Below are 14798 nucleotides of genomic sequence, written 5' to 3' on the forward strand. Positions count from 1 at the left end.
GTAAAGTTGGTTACGTCCGGCAAACAGTGGAGGCGCCTCTCAATTTTCGAAATCAAATTAGCGCGCTTGGCACGATGTGGGACAACCCAACGAACATGTCACTGCCGCTTCAAACTGCCGACACAATGAGAAATAGCGAGAGAGAGAGAGAGAGAGAGAGAGTGAGAGAATGCTTGACAAGGATGAGAACAGTGCGGTGACTTTATCTGACGCACCGACGCACTGACGCATCGCATACGAGCACCAACAACAATCCACATTGCTATGAGATACTGAACATGGGGGGATGAGTCACGCAACCCATGAGGATCTATATAAACACCATCGATCGAAACTAATCGGAGTTAATGGAAATAAGAAAAAAGAAATATTTAGGAAAAGATGAAATGAAAGAAGAAACTTATGCTGTTTGAGAAGAAACTGTTGGTTGTGTAGTTGTGATGGGTGTTCGTTGGTTGTGTAGTGGTTGGTTTGTTGGTGTATGGTGGTAACGTTGGAAAAGAGTAAAAAAGGAGAGAAAGAGTGAGGAGAGGGGGAAGATTGTTATCAACACTTTCCTGTGTCCTGCCACGTTCTCAGAAGAGCATTCGAGCTGTATGAGGAAACACTGTCCATGAATTATTCATGGCCATCGCCAGACGACTGCCAGCGCATCGCTACGTACTTAGGTGCAATACTCAGGACACTCTTCTACCTATCCTATCCTATCTACCTGTAAAATTTATCAAACTTATGGGTTTTAAAGTGATTAGGGATATCAACAGTTAGAGTTAACGTTTTAAACTGAATATTTGTGATCTGATATCGTAATTATATTATATTTCTTTAATAGTTCATAGTTCATTGTCGTAAAAATCAATTGGAATGATTTGGAAATGATTATTATCGAAAATTACTTAGGGAAAAGTATTCTAATGTAAAAGGATGATTCAATGATCAGGAAGTAAACGAACTTGATCTACGATATCTGATAATAATCCAAATGTTTTTGTTGCAGAAATTAATCTAGAAGTTGTGACAAGGATTCAATCAACTATCAGAACACACTTTAAACCTACTCATAAAATTTATCAACCTAAAAGTATTCAAAATATCAAGGATACAAGTGAAAGATATTGAACAATAATTGGTATTACAATTTCTAATATGAATTCAAATATTCTGGTTACAGGAATCAGTTGAAAAATTGTGACAAAGATCCAACCAACTATCAGAACACACTTTAAACCTAACATGAAATTTATCAACCTAAAAGTATGAAAAATATCAACAATAATTATTCAAACAATTTTTAATACGAATTGAAAATATTCTTGTTGCATAAATCGATCGAAACAGGAACATGAAAATGATCCAAAATCCTAATTACTCTTACGAAACATTGAAACTGAACCAACCAGGGTTACTTTTTTCTTTCTAATTTTTCTTTCTCCTTGTTTTCTTTTTAGATGTGTGAAAGGTCACGCCGCGTATATTCTTCTCGTCGTGCTTAGCAGCACGCGTCGAAAAGACGGTCTTGAAAGAGGGACGAGTAAAGCGTGTTATCTCTAGAAACGTCAAAACAGTGCAAAGTTTCGTCGGTTGGGAGAGGCTTGGTATCTCGGTCGTAGCAGGTTGGTGTGTGCACCGAGAAGAGACTTGCTGGCACAGATATCAACGCCTCAATGTCACAAGATAGCAGTCTCTCTCTCTCTCTCACTCTCTCTCACTCACTTTTTCTATGAGACTTCAGGAATAAGAGAATGTTCCAATGGAAAGAGAAAGAAATAATGCAACCACGAAACCTTCGAACTGTTATTAATATTTTTTTCTTAATAATTGCAACAACTCATTTTGTTCCATTTCAAATCAATCGTTTGCTATTGGTTAGTACTTTATCCAACAAAAATTAGACCTAAAAGTGGTATGACTTAATAGTACTGATTTTTAACCCTTTGCACTCGAGCGGCGCCGATACGACGCCCGGTAGCCTATTTCAAGTCTCAACTCAACCAAAACTAATTACAGAGTGTAGTATTTATCAAAGTTTGTTTTTTTTTTCGACATATAAATGAACAAACTGATGATATTTTATTATTTCTATACATATTAAAATAAATTTCATTTGAATTTATTAAAGTAAATATTAAACGATACAATGTATTAACTCGTTTGCACTCGAGCGGCGCCGATACGGCGCCCGGTAGCCTATTTCAAGTCTCAACTCAACCAAAACTAATTACAGAGTGTAGTATTTATCAAAATTTGTTTTTTTTTCGACATATAAATGAATAAACTAATGATATTTGATTATTTCTATACGCTTGTTTGTTCATAAATGTTTTTAAAAAAAAAAGTACCTGTAAAATGTCTAATTAATTTGGCCGAAATCGTCTCGAGTTGCTGGTTCGCGCAAGCGAAAAAGGCCTCGAGTGCAAAGGGTTAATTGAAGAGAACTAAAATATTATAAACAAATGGTTCAATTAAAATCATCACGTTTACTATACACCCTTTTCCCATCCCATGGGAATTGTATAATTTTTATTGTTTTATTGTTCAAGTAATTAGATGTTTTGACGTATTAAACAAATACGTTAAAGTGTGGACCACAGGTGGTACATACCTCGATAGAAAGTTTAACACGCATCATTTGTAATACACGTGACACGGTACGTATGTGTGTAAAGTAAATTTAAAAATGGATTAAAATTTCCGATAAAACGAATCAATAAATAAAACTGTGAAATAACAGTGAAAGACATTAAAATTGGATAATATCAACTTTTGTCAACGCATATCAAAATAAAATCATTACAAAAAAAAAAATCGAATATTATTAGGTTTATTATCATACATTAATAATTCTGTCATACAACCGAATCATTTGAATCTTAACATTCTCCAATTTCGATTTTTCATGCTAATATATTAGATCAGAATATTACTTCATTCCTGACAAAATATATACACACATATACATATACACACCTATCTAATAAAATAGATAAATTAAATAATCTGCGAAATAACTATGAATTGGATAATATCAAGATTTCACACAGAACTAGTAACTTTTGTCAACGCATATCAAACTAAATTCATTACAAAAAAAAATCGAATATTATTAGGTTTATTATCATACATTAATAATTCTGTCATACAACCGAATCATTTGAATCTTAACATTCTCCAATTTCGATTTTTTATGCTAATATATTAGATCAGAATATTACTTCATTCCTGACAAAATAAATACACACATATACATATACACATCTATCTAATAAAATAGATAAATGAAATAATCTGCGAAATAACTATGAAAGACATTAAAATTGGATAATATCAAGATTTCACACAGAACTAGTAACTTTTGTCAACGCATATCAAACTAAATTCATTACAAAAAAATCGAATATTATTAGGTTTATTATCATACATTAATAATTCTGTCATACAACCGAATCATTTGAATCTCAACATTCTCCAATTTCGATTTTTCATGCTAATATATTAGATCAGAATATTACTTCATTCCTGACAAAATAAATATATACACACACATACATACACACACACACACATATACATACACACACACATATACATATACACACCTATCTAATAAAATAGATAAATATTAAAATAGGTGACAATGTCTCTATACGTAGGCGTAATACCACTAGTATTACTAGTAATAGTAACTAGTGTAACTAGCGTTAGTGAAAAAGAGACAGACAGATAGATTTAAAGAGTGAGTGAGAAATAGATAGATAGATAGATAGATAGATAGATAGATAAATAGATAGATATAGTTAGATAAATAGAAAGAAAAAGAAAGAAAGAAAGAAAGAAAGATAGAGGAACGGGGTTCCGAGAGACAGACGCCACATTTATCCGGTCGACAACGATAAGCGATCTACGTCGAATCGCAAAGCCGTATGATAAAATCTGATTACTTAGCCCGACGTCACGCGTTCGACTTTCAGATGCGCCTGCGTTCTTGGCCATTATGTTTCCTCTCTTTTTCTTTCTATCTTTTTATCTTTCTCTTGCTCTTATTCTATCACCCTTCATCCTGAAACTCCAGTCCAGTTTCTCTCTCTCTCTCTCTCTCTCGTGTCAAACACATATACACGCATATAATCATACGTATAGATATTCACACACGTACGAAAGTATGTTTATCTCTTTCCATACATATATCTGTGTCTTCTTTCTCCAAGTTATAAATACATCCGATAATATTCATGATAATCCAGTATATAACGCGGTTCGTAATATTAAACGTGAAACACCGTTTCCACTTAATATCATTAATTCGTTACAATCCAAACGTTTTAATGGATGATAATACTCTCTCTCTCTCTTTCTTTCTTTCTTTATCGAGTTATCCCTGTCGTTTAAAATATTTCTAATATCATTTTTCGTTGCTGAGATATATTCTGTTATAACTTAATCAACAGGTTAGTTCATAAAGTTATTTAATTGATACTGAGTACAATTTGTTTCGATAAAATATCATTGATTTGGTATGAAGTATTATTTTTTTTTTATATTTTATAGATATCGGGAAAATCGTACGATTGTTTTATTATTATTATTGTGAGGATGGTAATGCAGTGAAAGGGTGAAATAAATTATGTGTCATAGAATACATCGTAACATCATTTCCGAACGATCTGATTGATCTCTGATAATCTTTCAAACGAAATAATCTTTAGTTTTACGTAAATCGCGTAATTTGGGGATCGATCTTATTCGCATGATTGATCGTTTAATAATTAATCTTTTATTATTATACTTCTCGATATTGTGATATCTCAAAGGTGAGATTAGAAAAATCATTTCAATCAAATCGATACGATTAAAAATGAAATTACAAATAAGTAAGTAAGTAAGTAAGTTAGTAAGTAAGTAGGTAAGTAAGTAAGTAAGTAGGTGAGTAGCTTGTTGGTAGTGTGTATTACTCGTTTACAACAGGTCCAACCCGAAGGTAAGAAGATGACGATCTCCAACGTGCCTTGAAAACTCACACACAGGACGCACAGACACACCCATACTCTCAGAGTTAGAATAGGAACACATTTACAAAGGAGAATAATCTAGTATTGCGCAAGGTCAGCTTTGACAGGCGCGAAATAAATCTGTGTGGATGTTAGAATTGCAATTAATTCAATCCTCATACTTCAAACAACGTTCAAATATTCTTAACAATAATAATAATAATTATCACAACTAAAAACATTAAAGAAAGATCAAATGACTGATTTTATCTTTCAAAATTTCAAATATAAATTGTACGAATACACAGTCACACACATACACGCGTACACGTACACGTGTTCCAGAATCAATTATCATAATATAATATAATTACTCAATCAACTATGTTAATTAAATCAAACTGGATACTTGCTTGACCTAATCAAACATAATTCCGTAATTAAACTATCTCTCAATTAAATCCTTTCGATAATTTCAATCAGAAAAAGAAAAAACAAAACAACAGAAAGAAAATTGTTACCCACTTCCAATAAATATTACCACCGAGTATATACACACACACACACACACATATACGCACAGATACATAATTCTAATATTGAAAATATTTTAACGGGGATATCACGAAGTTAGAAACTTATCAGTCATTTCCATTTCTCGATAACACTTTCTTGCTTATCTTAAACACGAGTTGAGTTAGTATAGAAACTTATAACGTTCAATATGTATCACCCTTCCTTCCTCCCCCCCCCCACCCCACCACCAACAACGCACACCGTTTCCTTCTCGGAATACTTCTTTTCCCTTCCGTCATCCCCTCCTTCCTTATTTGATTTTTTTTTTCAGTCGAGTCAATTCGAGAATTGTATTTTTTTGCGTTCCTCTTCTATTCTCCGCTTTCTTCAGTTTGGAAAATCAATGTGAAAGAGAATTCTGTCCTGTTTTCCTCTTCCTCCTTCTTCTCCTCCTCCTCCTCTTGCCATCATCATTTTTTCTTGTTGTTCATTTTATCTTTCTATTTTCTAGTTCTCCTTCTAGCCGTTCAATTCTATCCGGTAATAACTTGGACTATCACCTTCATTGATCTTCCTATCAATGTTTTATCTGACTCTTGCAGTAACGTGTCTAGTCTTACAGGATCCTGCTGACAATTTCAACCGAACGTGTATGTGTGTGTATAAACATTTATTTAATCTATCATAATTCATTTTAATATCACATAGATATTTTTATATTGTTTCGTAATATTTTGTTGTTTCAAGAAAAACAAAACTCGAGAAATTTATTATTCAACACGTTCGGATAACTTTACTTTATCAAAATCTTAAAATTACTATTATTACTATTGCATCAATCTGAATTCGTCTATTTTTATCCGAACGAACGAACGGACACACGCAAACAAGAGTGGTGAAATTTTCTTCTTTCGAATCGGAAAAACGAGGTGGCTTTGGGACAAGAATTTTCAAGGAAAAAGTAGACAAAGAAAATGATAGTTCGTAGACGTCCGTTGGAATAGTATTATTCGTCAGGATAAATAGATAAACGTTCGACATTTTCTAATGTCGATCTATCGATCTAATAAGATGAGAAAGACGAAGATAGAGAGATAGAAAAGAAAAAATAAAAGGAAGTTTGTAATCCTGATTGGTGAGTGAGTGAGTTAGTGAGTTAGTGAAGTCCGAATTGTTGGATAAGATAAATCTTAAAAACAGGACGAGAAAATATTTGTTTTATCTTGTCAAAAGATCTTTCCCCGAATGAGTCACGATATTCTATCACTTCTATATCTTTTTTTTGTATATTGTTTTTCTATCCTTTTCTATTTTCTATGGGTTAGTTGGCCCACTCGCGTTAACACTTTACAACCGTGCTTGTTTTATATGGAATAAGATTGACTTGGGTTTACCATTATTCAATAAGAGAGACACGCACTGTTGAACGACCACGCATTAAACACCACGTAGACGCATTGTCCTCGACCCACACTAAAAATACTCTCAACTCGTAATACCTGCAATGTATGTGTGTGTGGTAATAGTTGGTAGTAATAGTAATCTATCTTTTATATACTTCAAATTTAAAATTCTGTATAAAACATCATTTCGTTATCCGAAATTATTTGACTCCGACGTTTTTTTATATTTTTATTTTCTTTAAACTTTAGATTTAATATTTATAGTAATTTTAGATTTAATATTTAGATAAATATTTAGATTAACTTTAGATTTAATATTTGTTGTAATTTTAGATTTAATGTTATGAAAAAATTGGACCGTTGGACTGAGTGGACCGGGACTCGAACCCGGATCTTCCGCTTTTTTTATTTCCGGGCGACTGCTCTTTAACCATTGAGCCATCCAGAGTCCATCGTCCAATCTTCTCACGAATGCCTATTTAAGTGTTTGACTTGGAGGCGCTCGTATCTCAAATATTTTCATTTGATTTTTCCTTTATATTATGAAATACATATATATATGTTCGTATGTAATCTGTGGTATGCGTTGGTTGTAATCTTACCAAAGGTGATTCCATAAGTTCTGGTTAAACGTCAACATTTTTTAAATTCCAAACTAACTCACAATCAGAGAACTACTTTTCGAGTGATTCTCGTGCTAGGTTCAAAACATTTCAATCCTAATCTTGTGCTGGAAATACTCGAAACTTTTCAACCTAGTACGAGAGACAAGATTCAAAACTTTTCAACTCATTCTCCTGTTAGTAATCCAAATTTTTCATCAATTTATTATTGCTAGGCTCAGAACTTTTCAACATACCCAATTAAGTTTGTAGAGTGTACTATACTAACCTGGACCTTTAGAAATATGTATAATAAAATTTAAAAAATATTATTATCGACATGAGATCGTATAGAATCCTAGTTAATCAAATATTTTATCTAATTATAATTGTTATTTTATTAATTAAAAAAAAATAAAAATATTAATAATTAACATTGTTAATATTTATTTTTAATTTAATTATTATTATATTTATTTTTAAATTAATATTGATTTTTATTACATATTTGTTGTTGTTGTTGGTTGTAAAATATACTCGCGTTAATTTTATTCGAATTTGAAGTGAGATAAAATTCTTCTAACGATCTTTATTGGAAGAAAGAAATAAATATATAAAAATAAAAATCAAAAGAATCAAAATAAGAATAAGAATAAGAATAAGAATAAGAAGAATAAGAATAAGAATAAGAAGAAGAAGAGGAAGAGGAAGATAAGGGAGACTCGTGTTTCTCGTCGTGATCGACGATCGTGCGATTTCGTTGGATGCGCGTTGCGCCATGAAAGAGAGAAAGAGAAAGAAAAAGAGTGAGAGAGTGCAAGAGAGTATAAGAGAGTCTAAGAGAGAGAGAGAGAGAGTGAGCCCTTTCCTCGTTATTATTAATATTTCACAATTATCGTCGAGGTGCCGTTTCACCGATCGCACGACACGATAAAACGTCGTCTCGACTACGAAATGCTCCCGGCACTGCTCTCTAGGAAGAATTCGTAAAAGTAAGAGAGAGAGAGAGACAGAGAGAATGAATGAGATAAAGAGAAATAGAAGCAGAACGTTCGTTAACGACGTAACGTTATCGCATGAAAAATCGGCCGATCTTTGCACGAGATTACCTGTGCTTGCTTTAAACTTCGTGTTGTTGTTTTCCTTCCTTCCCCTCTTTCTTTCTTTCTTTCTTTCTTTCTTTCCTTCACCTCAATCCCCTCCCCTCCCTCCCACCTTACCTATCTACCTTTTCTTTTATCTGACATAAGAGAAAAATTCATGAAATTAGATTGCTTTCGATACATCATACCTATTCTCTGTTCTTTTATTTTTTTTATCTTTTTTTTTTATTCATCTTATTATTCTCATATTTTTTATTCATTTTCTATTAACGAGATTGAACATTTGTATTATTTTTTTTTTTTGTTATATAGTGTATTACTTATATTTATTATTTAGGTGTCATATTGTATATATGTATCGATATAATTAGAACAATTTATTCAATTTTATTTAATTTTAATTGTTATAATTATTGGTACAATAATCGATCGTATTAATATTAATTCTATTTCGAGTATACCTGAATGCTCACTTTGAAATATTATTTAAATAATAATAATAATTCAAATAAAATGTAATTCGAATTAATATTATAAAAATATTAATATATTAATTTTTTATTAAATTATAAATATTATAAATATTCATTTGAATATATATTATACATTTCTATCTACTTATTTTTCTTTTCTTTTAATTAATCTTAATTATTCTTCTTATTATATAGTAACGTATATTTCATATACATTTTCACGAATTCAAAATGAATAATCTTGCAAAAAAAAGAAAAGAAAAAGAGAAAAATAAGTGAGAAAAGAAAATACATATAAGAAAGATACTTTATTTATTATTTTATTCAAAAGTTTAATAAACCACCAGCACTACTCTCCCCCGTCCCTTTAACCACCCCTCCCGCTCGGAGCAATTTCGTTCACGCTTATCTGCTTCGAACAGACTGAGGAAGAAGAGAGAAGGAAGAAAGTGAAAGAGTGAAAAAAAAAGAAAAAAAAAAAAGGAAGAAAGAAGAGCGTGTGGTGTACAATCGATAGGATAAATCGAGGACAGAACGTGGCCACGTCAATCGATAGCATTCGTTCGATATCTCGAACCTGGTCGAGAGTAGCCGGGGGCGAGAGAGAACCCCACCTTCTCCCCCTCCCCCTACTCCCCTCCTACTCCACCTCCTCCTCCTCCTCTTCTAGCGAACCACATAGTACTTCCATCCGCGCATAATCATCGGCAATAAATCTCATGTTGCATAAGTGTAACGAGAGATACGGGATCGCAACGCATACAGCCTCGAGCGTTGCACCGTTCCAGGGTTGCACTCGGGTGCAAACCACGCATGAGATTCCATCCTCTACGACGATGACTCTATGACCATGACTCCTATGGCTCGATCATCGTGTTGCATTCTATAAAAATCTTTTATTTGATTTTATATTATTTTTTTTTCTTTTTTTTTTTTTTTTCTTTTCTCATAGGTTGCTGCATTTGACGATGCACTCGATGACGATGAACGTTTGCGTTTCACAAATCTTTCCTTCTATTTTATATTATATTATATTTATTTTTTTTTTTGGTACGTTGCTGCATTTGACGATGCACTCATTGACGATGAACGTTTGCATTCCAAAGTTTTCATATTTTATATTATATTTTTTTTTCTCGTAGGTTGTTGCATTCGACGATGCACTCAATGACGATGAACGTTTGCGTTTCAAAAATCTTTCCTCCTATTTTATAGTATTATTACATTTTGTTTTCTTGTTACGTTGTTGCATTTGACGATGCACTCGGTGACGATGAACGTTCGCATTCCAAAGTTTTCATATTTTATCTTATATTTTTTTTTCTCGTAGGTTGTTGCTTCGACGTGCACTCGATGACGATGAACGTTTGCATTCCAAAAATATTTTCCTGTTTTATATATTACATTTTTTTTCTTGTAGGTTGTTGCATTTGACGATGCACTCATTGACGATGAACGTTTGCATTCCAAAGTTTTCATATTTTATATTATATTTTTTTTCTCGTAGATTGTTGCATTCGACGAGCCACTCGATGACGATGAACGTTTGCATTCCAAAAAAACTTTCCTCCTATTTTATATTATATTACATTTTGTTTTCTTGTTACGTTGTTACATTTGACGATGCACTCGATGACGATGAACGTTCGCATTCCAAAGTTTTCATATTTTATATTATATTTTTTTTTCTCGTAGGTTGTTGCATTCGACGATGCACTCGATGACGATGAACGTTTGCGTTTCAAAAATATTTTCCTTCTATTTTATATTATATTACATTTTGTTTTCTTGTACGTTGTTGCATTTGGACGATGCACTCATTGACGATGAACGTTTGCATTCCAAGGTTTTCATATTTTATATTATATTTTTTTTCTCGTAGGTTGTTTGCATCTGACGATGCACTCGATGACGATGAACGTTTGCGTTTCAAAAAACTTTCCTCCTATTTATATTATTATACATTTTGTTTTCTTGTTACGTTGTGATTTGACCGATGCACGCGGACGATGAACGTTTGCATTCCAAAGTTTTCTATTTATATTAGATTTTTTTTCTCGTAGATTGTTGCATTCGACGATGCACTCAATGACGATGAACGTTTGCGTTTCAAAAAAACTTTCCTCCTATTTTATATTATATTACATTTTGTTTTCTCGTTACGTTGTTGCATTTGACGATGCACTCGGTGACGATGAACGTTTGCATTCCACAGAAATTTTTCCTGTTTTATATAATTTTTTGTTTTTCTTCTCTTGTATGAATATATTTTTATTAAATATTATATTTAATACAATATATATGATTCTAAATATTTAAATATTAAACTTAATAATTTAATGTTGGTTATTAATTGTAAAAATAGTATATCAATTTTTAATTTCTATCGATATTAATTCTTTTCTTTTTTCTATTCTATATACACATTTTATTACATACTAATTTTATATATATATATATATATGATTCTAAATATTTAAATATTAAACTGAATAATAATACTTAATAAACGTTCAATCATTAAATGATCATCGCGTGAATGAAAACGATCGATTTTCTAGCAATAGCATAGCTATTCGATACTTAATCGGGTAAACACTGTTCGCAATTCAAACGCCTGACATCTATGAGATAGATAGATCGATAAATAGATAGATAGATAGATAGAGAGAGAGAGAGTGTGAGTGTGTGAGTATGTGAGTGAGTTGATCGATGAAAAATCTCTTATCTAGTTCATGAGCTAAATATGTATTCAGTCGTCCAGTAGAATCGATATGAACGTAATTAATGCGGAACGAGCTAATTACTATCGCGTGTCAAACATACTTGAAATAATAACAAAAAAAAAGATATAGAAAAAGAAATAGATGAATAATAATAATGATAACAAAAAAAAAAGGCGAATAAATTATTGCAATATCAAATAACAATTTGTTATTTTGATTTACTCCTGATTGCATTATTAATATATTTTCCTAAATTTTCAATTAAATAATAATAATAATAATAATAATAATAAAATCGTAGAAAAATAATGTAAAGAATTTATTGCAAATGAATGTATTTATTTTTTTTGTATTTAAAAAATTATTCATTTGCAGTAACGAAAATATATTGGAGAGAAAAAAAAAGGGATAGAAAAATGAAGAATAAATTCTAAAAAGAAAATAAATAAATGAATTGTAAGAAAGTGTAAAAAAATAAGAAGAATACGAATAGGAAATATTAGGGAAAAGTGTGATTTTCTTTTCTTCTCTTCTCTTTTACTTTTTTCCGCATATTTTGGCACGATACGGTTAAAAAGTTATATGCGTTTCGAATCGGTTTTGGATATCACTCGCAACATAAAGTTTATCGCAAGGCCAACGAATGAATCCTAATCTTTACCGCGTAAGCTCATCGCGACAAAATCGAATGGAGAACGTGTATACATATACATACACACATATACATATACATATACATATACATGCAGTATCGTATATATCTGCATATATAAATTACAAAAACATAATTTCAAGCTTACTCGTATAAAACATTAATACGATTTTCTAATACTAAACTTCGTATTACATATACAAATATTATTATTGTATAAATAATTTTAATATTATTTAATGTAATTAAATTATAATCAACATATTTTATAATATTTTTTTGTAATAATATATATATATATATTTATATTTGTATAATATTTTATAATATTTTTTTTATAATAATTTTAAAATTATTTTTTAAATTTATTATAATTAATTATTAATATATTACATTAATGTAATTTAATATAATTAAATTAAATGTCAACATATAATAATTTTTATTAATAATACAATTAAATGAATCCTTAAATATGAACTAAATATAATAATGATTATTTACGAATGATTATTTAAATTTTATAAAATATGATGATGATAAAATTCATCGTATTGGATTGATATTAAAAATTATTGTCACAAGTTTCTTTGTTATTTTTTTTTTCTTTTTAGGGGAAAAAACCTAATAAGAATTAAAAAAAAATTACGAAAATAAATGATTTTTGTTCTCAGTCCAGTGATGCTAATTTTTCTCGAGAATAATAACGTACGATGATGATAACAACCATAAAGAAACTTATTCTTCAGTATGCGATAAGAAACTCGTAGCAACGTGTCGAGTTTAAGATCGTTAATTGTCACTCGGAACGATAAGCATCGTATTCGTTCGACAACTCGCACAAACGTTTCCTTATCTTTCACGATATATTCAACTATATACATACATATATATGTGTGTGTGTGTATATACACATTTTATTTTTATATTTGTCCAAGAAAAAAAACTACGTTTATAAAAATGCATTCTTCTTTATTTCCTTTATTTTTTATTTCTATAAAACAATCGCAATTAAATTATCTTCTTACGTCATCGTTAATTATTTATTTATACTCTATTCGAAATTTGTTGTCCAAAAAGATTTTTATTTTTTTTATTTTTACACATGTAAGTAACGCATTTTTTTATCGTACGATTGCAACGATATGATTATCATGTTTCATTCGTAATAATTTTAGTTTGAAGTTCAACTTCAAACGAGTATCGTGAAAATGAAACGAACAAATATTTTTCTATTAGTAAAATATTCGATTGAAATAGAAAAGAAAACGCGATGCAAATAATATTGTTATTCTAAAAATACACACAAACACACACACACATATATATATGTACACATATAAAAATATACGGTCTAGAAAGAGACATTAGATAAAGTAACGTTATTGGTTAAAAATGTTTTTCGGTCATTTTCGTAAAGGTTTTATCAGTTAGAAAATATTTATCTATAGGATGTTATCATTCGCGTGATATCGCGTGTTATTCTTTGAATCGCGTGCACTATGGCGATTCATCAAACGACTATGGTTGTTGGTAGTTGTGTGGTTAGTTGCTTGGCGAATTGGTTAGTGTTGGTTTGTGTTTTAGCGATGATATTGGTGTTTGTATTGGTATTGGTGGTAGTAATGGTGGTAGTAGTGGTGGTGGCATGCACGACCAACGCGATGAACTCGCATAACGTTTCTTCCATAATCTCATAATCGTCGATGCACGTTTTAACGAATATATTTTGCGCGTGAGAGACTCATAGAACGGATACCATCTGCCATTATACTTTCAATCGATGTCCTCCTCTCTCTTTCACTTCTCGAATTATGTTCTTAATACACGAAACAATTTTTTTCTTCATCGTCACAACCCCCACCTTCACCCTCACCCCCCACCACTAATCCCCACATCTTCTTTTTATTTTTATTTTTTTATTTAAATTACAGCATTCATTCGAATCACTTCTTTCCCATGGGGGATGGGGGAAGGTGGGTAGAAACCCCATAAGTTATTTCGAGTTAACAGATCGTTTAACACTTTTGTAACAATTTAATATGATCGAGTTTTTGAGATTAAATTTTTGTTCTTTCTTTTTTCTTTTTTCTTTTCATTTATTTTACCACGTTGCATTATTGAGAGTTTTTATTTGAAAATATTTGCAAATATTTGTTTTCCTCTTAACAGTGATAAGATAATAGGTAATAATTCATTTGAATAATCTTATTTATTGCTACGTTTGATCATACGTCTTGTTTTTGTTTCTTTTTCTTTTCTTTTTTCTTTTGAAAAGTTTGTTAACACTTTTGTTGTAAATTACGATTGTTGAGTAATATGCACATCACATGGTTGT

Source organism: Polistes fuscatus, unplaced genomic scaffold, assembly GCF_010416935.1.
Source record: "Polistes fuscatus isolate 324 unplaced genomic scaffold, CU_Pfus_HIC Scaffold7, whole genome shotgun sequence".
NCBI lineage: Eukaryota > Metazoa > Arthropoda > Insecta > Hymenoptera > Vespidae > Polistes > Polistes fuscatus.